This window comes from Pimephales promelas, chromosome 11, assembly GCF_988280905.1.
Source record: "Pimephales promelas chromosome 11, fPimPro1.hap1.1, whole genome shotgun sequence".
Taxonomy (NCBI): domain Eukaryota; kingdom Metazoa; phylum Chordata; class Actinopteri; order Cypriniformes; family Leuciscidae; genus Pimephales; species Pimephales promelas.
The window spans coordinates 3,831,640-3,842,356 of NC_142779.1; the positions used below are offsets into that span (position 1 = coordinate 3,831,640).

General features: G+C 34.0%; 1 long non-coding RNA gene across 1 annotated transcript in view; it reads left to right on the forward strand.

The window, feature by feature from the left end:
* Positions 1-8,420, forward strand: part of LOC148977116 (uncharacterized) — a 60,398-nt gene extending 51,978 nt beyond the window's left edge. The window contains exons 3-4 of the long non-coding RNA XR_016145471.1: positions 6,731-6,775; positions 6,917-8,420. This is a non-coding gene — a long non-coding RNA (uncharacterized LOC148977116). The remainder of the gene's footprint in view (positions 1-6,730; positions 6,776-6,916) is intronic.
* Positions 8,421-10,717: the final 2,297 nt, after the last annotated feature.

Consider the following 10,717-nt stretch of genomic DNA (forward strand, 5'->3'; position numbering starts at 1 on the left):
TTATATGTTCTTATGTATACAGTACGTATAATATATATATATATATATATATATATATATATATATATATATATATATATCTAAATGCCATTTGAAATTTTCTTCTTTAATGATGATTTTTATCAAACTTGTATATTTTATTTCATTAATTTCACTTAAATAACAATTCATAGGTAATTATCATTGCCATTTAAGTGAAATTACTGAACTTAAATATACAAGTTTGATAAAAATCATCATTAAAGAAGAAAATTTCAAATGGCATTTAGAGGCTTTTGCATCTGAACTCTTCATATATACTTTGTATATATATATATATATATATATATATATATATATATAAATGTCTGACTCTGAACTCTTAGTAGCCTCATCAAGGATTGAGTATGAGGATGATGGTGGCTGTAATTATTTCCAGTTTATTTCATACAGTACATACCGTCTTGCAGAAATAGTGCAGTATGGTATTTAAACATAGCCAACTAACAAAGTAGTACTCATGTTCAGAATAGCATACACTGAATGATATGTTGGCTTTAATTAATTTTATTTCGTCAACAGATTCAACATAACTGGATTACGTTAAACAAACATAATTTGTTCATGTAACTTCAACATCATGAAGTTAAGTCATTTTAACTGACCCAATTTAAGTAGTCTCAACATGAATTTTTAAAGGCTTCCTGGCATGATTCAGGTATTTTTTATATTCATTAATCCATTAGTATTTCATTTATTTTAGTGACACATAATTAAATTGATAGACTACGGCTAAGTTTTCCATGCTCCTTCAACCAAAGCAACAGAAAAGAGTTAAATCATGTCGACAGCCAAACAAAATGCTCCACTCTTCTCCACATCTGTAATTTAAATGGTTCTAATAATTCCAATGTAATTTTACATTAAACACAAATACACACTAATCAAGTCTTCACCTTTTCTAAATTTCTCCAAAAAATATAAAATAACACTTAATTTTAACATTTATTCTCTCTTAATTCAACTATATGCAAAGCATGCTGGGAACTAACAGGCACCATTTTCAAAATATAGAAGAAAAAAACATTTAAAATAGGTTGTTGACCTTATAGGGTGCAGAGGAAGGTCACTGCCTGAGATATCAAGCGCTCGTGTACCTGCTCTTATTTGGTGGGAGGCCGATAATTCACAGCACGCTTTACACAATACTATCGGCCAAGATTTGGCACGCTAACCTGTTGCTATCTCAGTTTAGCTCATATTGTGAGTGATTGTTTCAAATGACCTGTGAATGTGACAGTCCCCTGACTAACTGTAGCCTGATTTAGTGGTTGTTCTCTCTTTCTCTCTCTCTCTCTCTGTGTGTGTGTGTGTGTGTGTTTTGGAGCCAGTAACGCAATCTGTAATGTATTTCTAGCCTTGTGAGGACATCTTGGCTACACAAATTGTTCAAGCAAATGAGATTTTTACATTAATGTGACAGGTGCTGGACTGTGCAAAACTTGGTTGCCAGGGCATTACGATGTGGTTTCTAGGGTGTTCTGAATGTTTCTATCCTTGGTGGTTTTTGCTTTCTGGCCCAAGTCTAAATAGCCCTTTTGCAGACGTTTGCTAGTCTGATCACTTTAATATCATTAATGTCTGTACTATTGAACAGTGCGGGACTAGTTATAGGTGTGGTGTGTGTTCAAATCTGTCAAACCCAAATATGCACAAGAGTGATGCTTGCCTATTATCAGAAATACAAGTTTACTACTTGTAAAATGGACATCAGTGGCTCCTGAAGTCATATTCATGTTCGGGAAACTGAGTTTCCGAGTTGGGTCTGGCATTAAATATGTCACATTTCATTATTTTATTATTTGTATTGGTTTCCCTTGCCGTTACAATCAGGGATGTACGCAGGGTTTTATAAATACTGAGGTCCCAAAATTGAGCTTGCTAGTGAGGATCGGGGCCAAGGGGAATCAAATTACACAAATCACATAAATTATAATTCGCAGTTCTGGTGAAATCAGAAAAAAGTGTATTAGTTTGCATTTCTGATATTTCTGTTGGCTGTGCAACATTTCAATCCAAAAAGAGTGGCAAACTTTTAAATGTTTAGTTTAGCTACTTACATCTTGAACTATCCCTTTAAGATGTTGAAGATGTTAAGATGTATAAGTTACTCACCCCCATGTCATCCAAGATGTCCACGTCTTTCTTTCTTCAGTCGCAAAGAAATTAAGGTTTTTGGTGAAAACATTCCAGGATTTTCTGCATATAATGGACTTCAATGGGAACCAAACGGTTCAAGGTCCAAATGAGAGTTTCAGTGCAGCTTCAAAGGGCTTTAAACGACACCAGACGATGAATAAGGGTCTTATCTAGCGAAATGATCGCTCATTTCAAAAATAAATAACAAAGTTTAAGTTTTCTAAGCACAAATGCTCGCCTTGCTCTGTTCTGTGATGCGCGTTCGTGACTCTCCTGTTCAAACTCGTTCATCAAAATGAACAAATCTTTTTTCGAGTCATGACTCGAAGAGTCCAAGACCCTTATTCATCGTCTGGTGTCGTTTGAAGCTGCACTGAAACTCTCATTTGGACCTTGAACCATTTGGACCCCATTGAAGTCCATTATATGGAGAAAATCCTGGAATGTTTTCATCAAAAACCTTAATTTATTTTCGACTGAAGAAAGAATGACATGGACATCTTGGATGACATGGGGGTGACTAAATTATCAGCAAAAGTAAAAGTGAGCTACTCCTTTAAGAAATGTAAAACTGCTTTTTCAAAGATATAACAGATGCTTTCAGGATTAATCTTCGAGATGTCCCAGTGTTATTTTATTCAAAATCCATTGGATGTTGACTAACTATCTTGTCATGACTGACTAACTATAGCCTGAATTTTGGCCTTATTAAGATTTACTCAAGAAATGGACAAGAATGTACCTGGCATCCTCCAAAAACAAAGCACTTGAAAGTGACAAACAGTGAGAAGCAGGACATTTCCAATCGCACTTGAAGGCAGCATAAGCAAAAACCAGTGAAAAGGCTGAGCAGAAAGGTCATATGGAACTGGTTAGTTGGTTGTGCGTTCATCACTGCAGGACTCTTGAGTCGTCTTGATCTGGAGTAGATCACAAGGTCAGCCTGAGATGGTCTCTAAGCTCACTAGTGAGTGTTGAATTAACGATTGCCCCTGACCCGTCTCTCTCTCTCTCTCTCTCTCTCTTTGACACACACACACAAACACAGATCTCGCTGTGTTTCCTTTGGACCAAGCGACCCGTCACTTCGCCTGCCAGAGCTTCACTATCGCCACAGTGATGATCCGCAGCCCAAGCATTACCCAAGCTTGGCCCACAGGAAGCTCTGACACAAACCTGGAACCGCTCACAATAACGCACATATTCCTCTTTTATTTTCCTTTCCATAACATTTGCTTAGAAATATAAAAACTGGCATGGGTCACAGGCACCAGAATGCCAGTTTATGACTCAAAGTTAGTGCCCGCTCTCAACTGAACCCCGAATGATGGAACAACTGGGCAGCAAACATTACATATCATTCTTGGATTCATTTTCATTTTAAACAGATTGAGCATGAAGCAGCAAGACCATTTATATATCAATTCAGATTCAGCAGCCCCAAAAACTCATCGGAGACTCAATTGCATTCGATAATAAAATATCAGGCCAAGTAAGAAAGTAAGCACAAGCACACATTTCAAGTGAAACATTTAACTAACATATCATTTAACTAGTGTTATTTTTTATATCATTGAGATACTATTATAGTTTTTATAGGGGTACACCTCTTTTTTTTTCTCTCAAAATGAACCAAATTTAAATAATGAGTCCTCAAACCTTTTTCCGAAACATGTTTTTACCATGATTTATGGTAAGGCCATTATAAAAGTTAACATTTTAGATTGTTTTCATGGGAAATTGCGTACATAAGTTACATCCCTCAGCCAGTTTGTGTGTCAAATCCGAAATTAGAGAGAACCACCGTAAAAAAAAAAAGCCAAACAGAGGAGAGTCTGCTGACGAAAAGAGAACGTGACAGAGCTCGTAATAAAACAAGAATCAACATTGGCTTGGATTTTCGCATATGGCGAGAACTGAGTGATTTGAAATGTTGTAAAATGTTGTTTTTATCACTCAACAGGTGAGATAGGTATTGTAAGGGATGTCTTTGTAAAGCATTATCTATTGTGAAGTGAAGGGGCGTTTCATTATGGTTGTTGTAGCGCTGTGCTAGGTTTTTTTTTTTTTCAAGGAAGTATCATGTCTATTAATGGGTGAAGCTTCATGTCTTCATCTTGTCAGCTTGAGATCTTTTCCATCTAAACTGGTTATATCTCCTAAGCCTAGTATAAATGTTTTATGAGTAGTAGGATAACCAAATTCATCCACACAGTTACACAACCAAAACAAACAAAGCACAGATACCCACACAAAAAAAAATCTGACTTTATACATCCACTAAAAATCACCAAAACAGCCGATTACAAGTTAGCGAAGAGATTTTTTTTGATATTTTCTATTTAATCATTCAGACATTTTTAAGTGTGACTTTTTTGGGTCCACTTTATTTGTTTTATATGCTGCGTTACTCACATCAAGAGACCAGACACAGGATTAAGGCTGTCTCAGGGTCAGATCTATCACACTAAAGAAGTGACACTAAACATGCGCTGTTGGTGGAGAGGAACAGGAAGTGGATAAATCTCCCTCCTGCAGCCCGTCAGGACAGTGTGAACCTGCGCAGCATCTTCCCACTATGAGAACGGAGATAAACTATAAAGACACAGAGCAGAGAGGTGAAACACACGCAAACCACACAGAGCAGGTTCAGGGTCAACTATTACACTTTTTAATATTCTTTCATATAAATGCACTCTTTTTTTCTGCAACTAAAAAAGTGCCAGTTGCAAGTTTGACTTCCTCAAGTGTGTAAACACTCTCATTTTGTTTGTTTGTGCTTCCGAAATGTCAGTGTGTGACTCGACCAATAGCGTGAATTTGGGTGAGACTTCCTGTTATTCTGACCAAACGAGTTTGCATTTCTCGTTCCATCGTCCCAAAAGCAATGGGTTTCTGATATCATCGTCCCACCCAGCAAACAAATTTAGGTTCTGGGAATGTTAGTTTTTGGTTCCCAGAATGTTCCTAGAACTTTCCCTTAAGGTTAAGGGAACGTTCCCGGAACAAAATGGAACCTAAAAATAACCTACATGGAACATTCCTGTAACGTTCTTGTTTGGTTCCCAACAAAATAACCTCATGGGACCATTCGGGAACGTTAGGGGAACGTTCTGTGTTTGCTGAACAAAAGCAATCGGTTTCTTCTGTCGTGAACATATGCACAATATATTTTCATGTTTATTTCTCCAACATAAAATACATCAGTAATACCCCTTTTGAGCTGTGTCAGTTGCTAACAAGTGGCTAAATGGGTCTACAGAGGTTGTCGAACTCTCGCTTTCACAGCCTTGTTGTGTTTATAATCGCACTCTTGAAAACTATTCTAATGAATTTTAAATAGAGAATAAAGTAGTGGTCATGTTGAATATATGAATTATTCGTTTATAGTGCAAACTTTTTACTTTTGACGATTGTATGTAGGCTTCGAAAGTTGTGAGCATTTGTATTCATTGATTATCAAAAGAATCATTAATATTATCTAAAAATTTAATATTTTGTGCAATAATCCAAAAGCCAATGGAAAAATCCTATGTCTTTTTGTCGAGGGATCTGTGGTGTTCTGAACAGAGCCAGACCGATAAAGGATTTTGAAGGCCGATACCGATACAAATATTTGTTGTTGGTTTTAAAATCCGATATTTCGATATATCGGCCAATATTACTTGTATTATTATTCTTATTTCAGAAACGTGCACCAAAATATTAACAGATTTCCCTAACATTAGTTATTTGTAGTTATTTATGAGTTATTTGTAGTTATTTATGAGTTTTAACTAAAATAATATGATAATGCATTTTAAAAAGGAACTTGTTTCTATTGTCTCAACAGAACAGAGGAACATCAAAATATTTTAAAGTTCTGATAAATAAAATAATAATTAGTCCCTACATTGCCTTATAGTTATAAGCTACCTTATAATTACAATATCAGCTTGCTTATCCCTTTACCTGCACTTTTTGACAACACTCATGACATGGTTGAAGCGTGATTCGTCCGTTTTTATTTTATTTTTGAAATACCGATACCGATATTTTAGAAAATGCCTAATATCGGCCTGCCGATAACTTATGAGGTTGTCTCAAAAAAATAAAATAATAAAAAAAATTGTTAAAAAATTGTTGTAAATAGTTGATGAATTTCTGCTTTAATTCTTCATGGTAAATCCAGTCCACTGCTATGAACATTAGCTATCAACACAATTATTTATTTATTTTAAATTCTTCTTCTTTTTTTTTTTTATGAAAGCCTGTTTTGATCATGGAATAAAGAAAGGTAATTTCAGTTTTTTTTTGCTCACAAATCTGACTTTTATTACCAGAATTGTGAGATATAAACACATAATTGTGAGAAATAAAGTCAGAATTGTGAGACAATCCTGCAATTATGACTTATTTATCTCAGTTGCAAAATTAATTCTCTCAATTGAGAAAAAAAATTGAACAAAACATTCAGAAATCTGAGATTAAAAAGTCGTTTTTCACATTTATGCTGGCAAAAATTCCTCTCTTTTTCCTTTTCCCCTCTGTTCACTTCTTCATCTTCTTTTAGTCATGTGGTTTTGGAGTGGTTTCAATCCTAGCAGTTCCTGTTGTGGTGAGCTCTACTATTACTATTACTAGAACTATATGAACGTAATCAATGTTCTGTGAATGATATCCAGTGAAGTATACGGTGGATTAAAATGTCATTGATATCCCTTCATTAGTCCTCTTTCTCTCTTTGTATTTTCTTCAGCTGTGTGCGGTTAAACTGATGCGATCCCACGACGACTATTAATCACGGGCTGAATGAGTCAATATGTCGAGTGTGTACAGAAGGATAAATTCCCTCCGGACGGTCCTCAGACTCATTTCTTGAGATGTGGCAATTCTGCCAAACAATATACACAAATGCAGTCTTTTTTCGTGCCATTGCCAGCCTTGTATAGCCTATGACAGACAAACTATTATACTCAGAATGCAATGCATAATTGTGCTCTAACACATTTCGGAATACAAATAGGTATAATTATTTTTTATTTTTTTGCTCATATGTGTCTGCACCCCATACATAAACTCTGATCTCCAACAAGAGATTGATTGTATTATACGAAAGCTGTGTTTCTTTCCTCCCTATTTCATTTTCACGCTTGATGTGAAACACGTTGCGAGATGTCTACCATTAGAAAGCATTTGGCCGAAGTTGAAAGATAAAAGGCTGTGTGAAAGACAAGAATCAGCAAAGGAGAGAGGAAATGTTGTTCAAATGTAGACCACTGTACTAAATACAGTATTACACATGCACTCACCATATTCATCATGGTTATGAGAAGCTGTTGGACTGAACTCAGTACTGTGCCTCATGTCCGTTCTTCATCATTAGCTCCAGGTATTTCAACCTGCTGAAGGAAATATTACTAGTTTTTCTTCTTCTTCTTTTTCTTCTTCTTTGTGCTGTTTATTACACTGTACACTATACATTATACATACTGTAAAAAATAAAGTAAAAGACTGTAAAAATGGCAGTGGCACAGTGCACAACTGTTAATTGGTGAACAGAAAGTTTCTGTCCTATATACGGTAAATAACTGATAGATCTCATGGTACATTTAATGTATTTTTACTGTAAAATACTGTTAAATTTACAGTTTTTGAAATAGAAAAAGAACTCATTGTATAATTTACAGTGAAAAAAACGTAAATTGACATTCCCACATAATTCCCTGTGTGACACTTTTTTTAAAATAACCGTTTCTTCATAGTTTTCTTGTTTTTGTTTTGTACATTAGGGTTTTATATTACAAATATTTTCAAAGTAACATACAATGCAAAAGTAACAAGCTTTACCTGCACTCTAAAAATGCTGGGTTGTTTTAACCCAAATTTGGGTCAAATATGGACAAACTCCACTATTGGGTTAAAAATGCAAGTAAAATATTTAATCCAATGGCTGTAAAAAATAATCGTAATTTTATTTTTTAAAAAACGGTAAAAGACCTACAGAGCAAAACTGTTAATTGGTTTACAGAAAGTTTCCGTACTATATACAGTAAATAACTGTGCTCTAATGTAATTTTACTGTAAAATACCATCAAATTTACAGTTTTTGAAATTGAAAAAGAACTCGTTGTATAATTTACAGTGAAAAACCGTAAATTGACATTCCCACAATTCCCTGTGTGACACTTCACATTATAAGTTTTGTTGAAATAACTGTTTCCTCATAGTTTATTTATTTTTTTCTAATCAGTTATGTACATTAGGGTTTTATGTTACATTTAATGTTGTTAAATTAATGTTTATTGCATATTTTTTTATCATGATGGTGTTTAATGTTTGTGTGAATGACACTGTGCAGCTTCTTTACAAAAGTATTAATCTTCTTGTGATTATCTTTGATTGATCATGTGATTCTCATCGCAGCTGTGACAATGATTGGTTGTCTGTGCATTACAATGGTGCAAAACATTACTACAATAGATAATAAATTAACATTGTATCAGATAATGAAATACGGTAGGTTTATTATTGTAAATTTTAAGTTAAGTCTGTAAAACCACCGTAAAAACTACGGTTTTATTTTTTACAGTGTAGTAACACCTTGTTCACTGTAGTTATTTGATGAAAAAGACAGTAAAAACTGTAATATTGTTAAGTTTAAAATAACCGTTTTTTATTTGAATATATTTAAACCAGTTAACTGTCACCGTCCCACAGGTGGGACACTTGCCATTATATTTTTAAAACAATAATATCTTAGAAAAGACCTTAAGTAATATTGACAAACTATATATCATTTGAAAGCTTACAATCTCTAGTTTCCATATTTGGTGACTGATTTTCAAAATAATTTACACACGAGCCGTAATTTATCAATTTGCAACAAGAATATTTTTATACTCATAAAGCGTGTTTAGACCTTTATTTTGAAATAGCAATGAACATGAAAAATCATGAAAAAAAGTTAGAAACCTGTTTGATTTCATGCCAAGAGTTCAAAAGATAGCATCCATTCAATTATTTTAGAAAAAAAGGTCTGAAAATGTTTTAAATATTACGAAAAAAAAATAGATTCACCATTTGTGTTATGGCAATAAGCTATAACGCGCATGCGTGTGCTTTGTATGTGACTCCTAGAGGTTGAATTCATATCAAAATCTGCCAAACTACCCATACTACTTCTGAATAGGATTTCTACTTCATAAATTGTGTAAAATTTGTGAAAATAATGGTTCAGATCACTCAAAACACATATGGAAATGGAGACGCCCTTATATGGGCAGTAAAGGAGTCTGGTTGTGCCCTAGTGAAAAAGTTTGGTACTGCGCCCAAACAAAATCTCACTGAAAGCTCATTTTTTGGGATATCAACCTAAAATTTGAAAAACAACTTGTTCAGATTTTTGGCTTTGATTTTTCTGCAGTTTTAGAGTAGCCCAGGTTTTGAAAATATATATTTTATATAAAATATGAATAATTAATTTTTTTACATTGTACATCATAAACTCAAACTTCTATAACTTTTTTTCTGTTTCACTTTCCTAATTTATTTCACTTCAAAAAAATCTGCCAAATGTCTTCTTTAAAACGAGACTCTTTAAAACGAAACGACGAGAATCTTAAGTCTATATTCCAAAGCATTCTTGAATTACAACCATTTAAGATTGAAATGAGCATTTCCATGTCTATTCAAAAAAGGGGGGGTGACAGTTAAGAGGTTAAAAATGTATTTTATTCCCATGATCAAAATCATCATTACTCCAGTCTTCAGTGTCACATGACCCTTCAGAAATCACTCTAATATGATGATTTCTGATTATGATCAATGTTGAAAAACATTTTTTTGGGGGAACTTCTAGAAAGTTCAAAAGAACAGCATTTATTTGATCAATTTTGTTAAAAATAATGGTTTATCATGGTATTGCTTTTTAATCATTGTTTGCTATATTTTGAATAACTGATGAAATTATGAATTGTGCACAATAGGATCAATAAATTAAGAATGTAAAAAGATTTGATTTCATAATTTCTCATAATAGTGCTGCCTTATTCATGAATTATTTAGCAACACAAACACTGTTTTGAGATATTAACACTTTGTTATAATTTGGCCGTGAACAGGTTTTTGGTTAAGGCGCTGATGTTAAATCAAGCGTTTAATCCCTGATTTGTGATGAAAGCCATTGGTGATGAAGTCTTTATTAGTCATATTTTGTAAGTCTTTTTTCCAAGATCCGCTCTTAAGAACTCAACTTTGCCGGCAGCGCTTAGAAACAAACAACAATGTGCAAACAAAAACACATTTAATCTAATAATTGCACGGACACATAATCCTTTTAAATGCTTTGCTGCTTTTTTGCCCAAGGAGAGTTTTAATGAATGTCTAAACATGTTCAGATTCTCCTCACACAAAGAGTGAGTGAGTTCTTGAACTGGGCACAGTTCTCTTGAAACAGTTCTGTCTGATGGATAATTGTTCTGTTTTTTTATTAATCTGGTAAGTGTTTCTTTACTGATGTCTGGGGGAAAACACAGTTGTCTGACAGTGTAAATGCAGA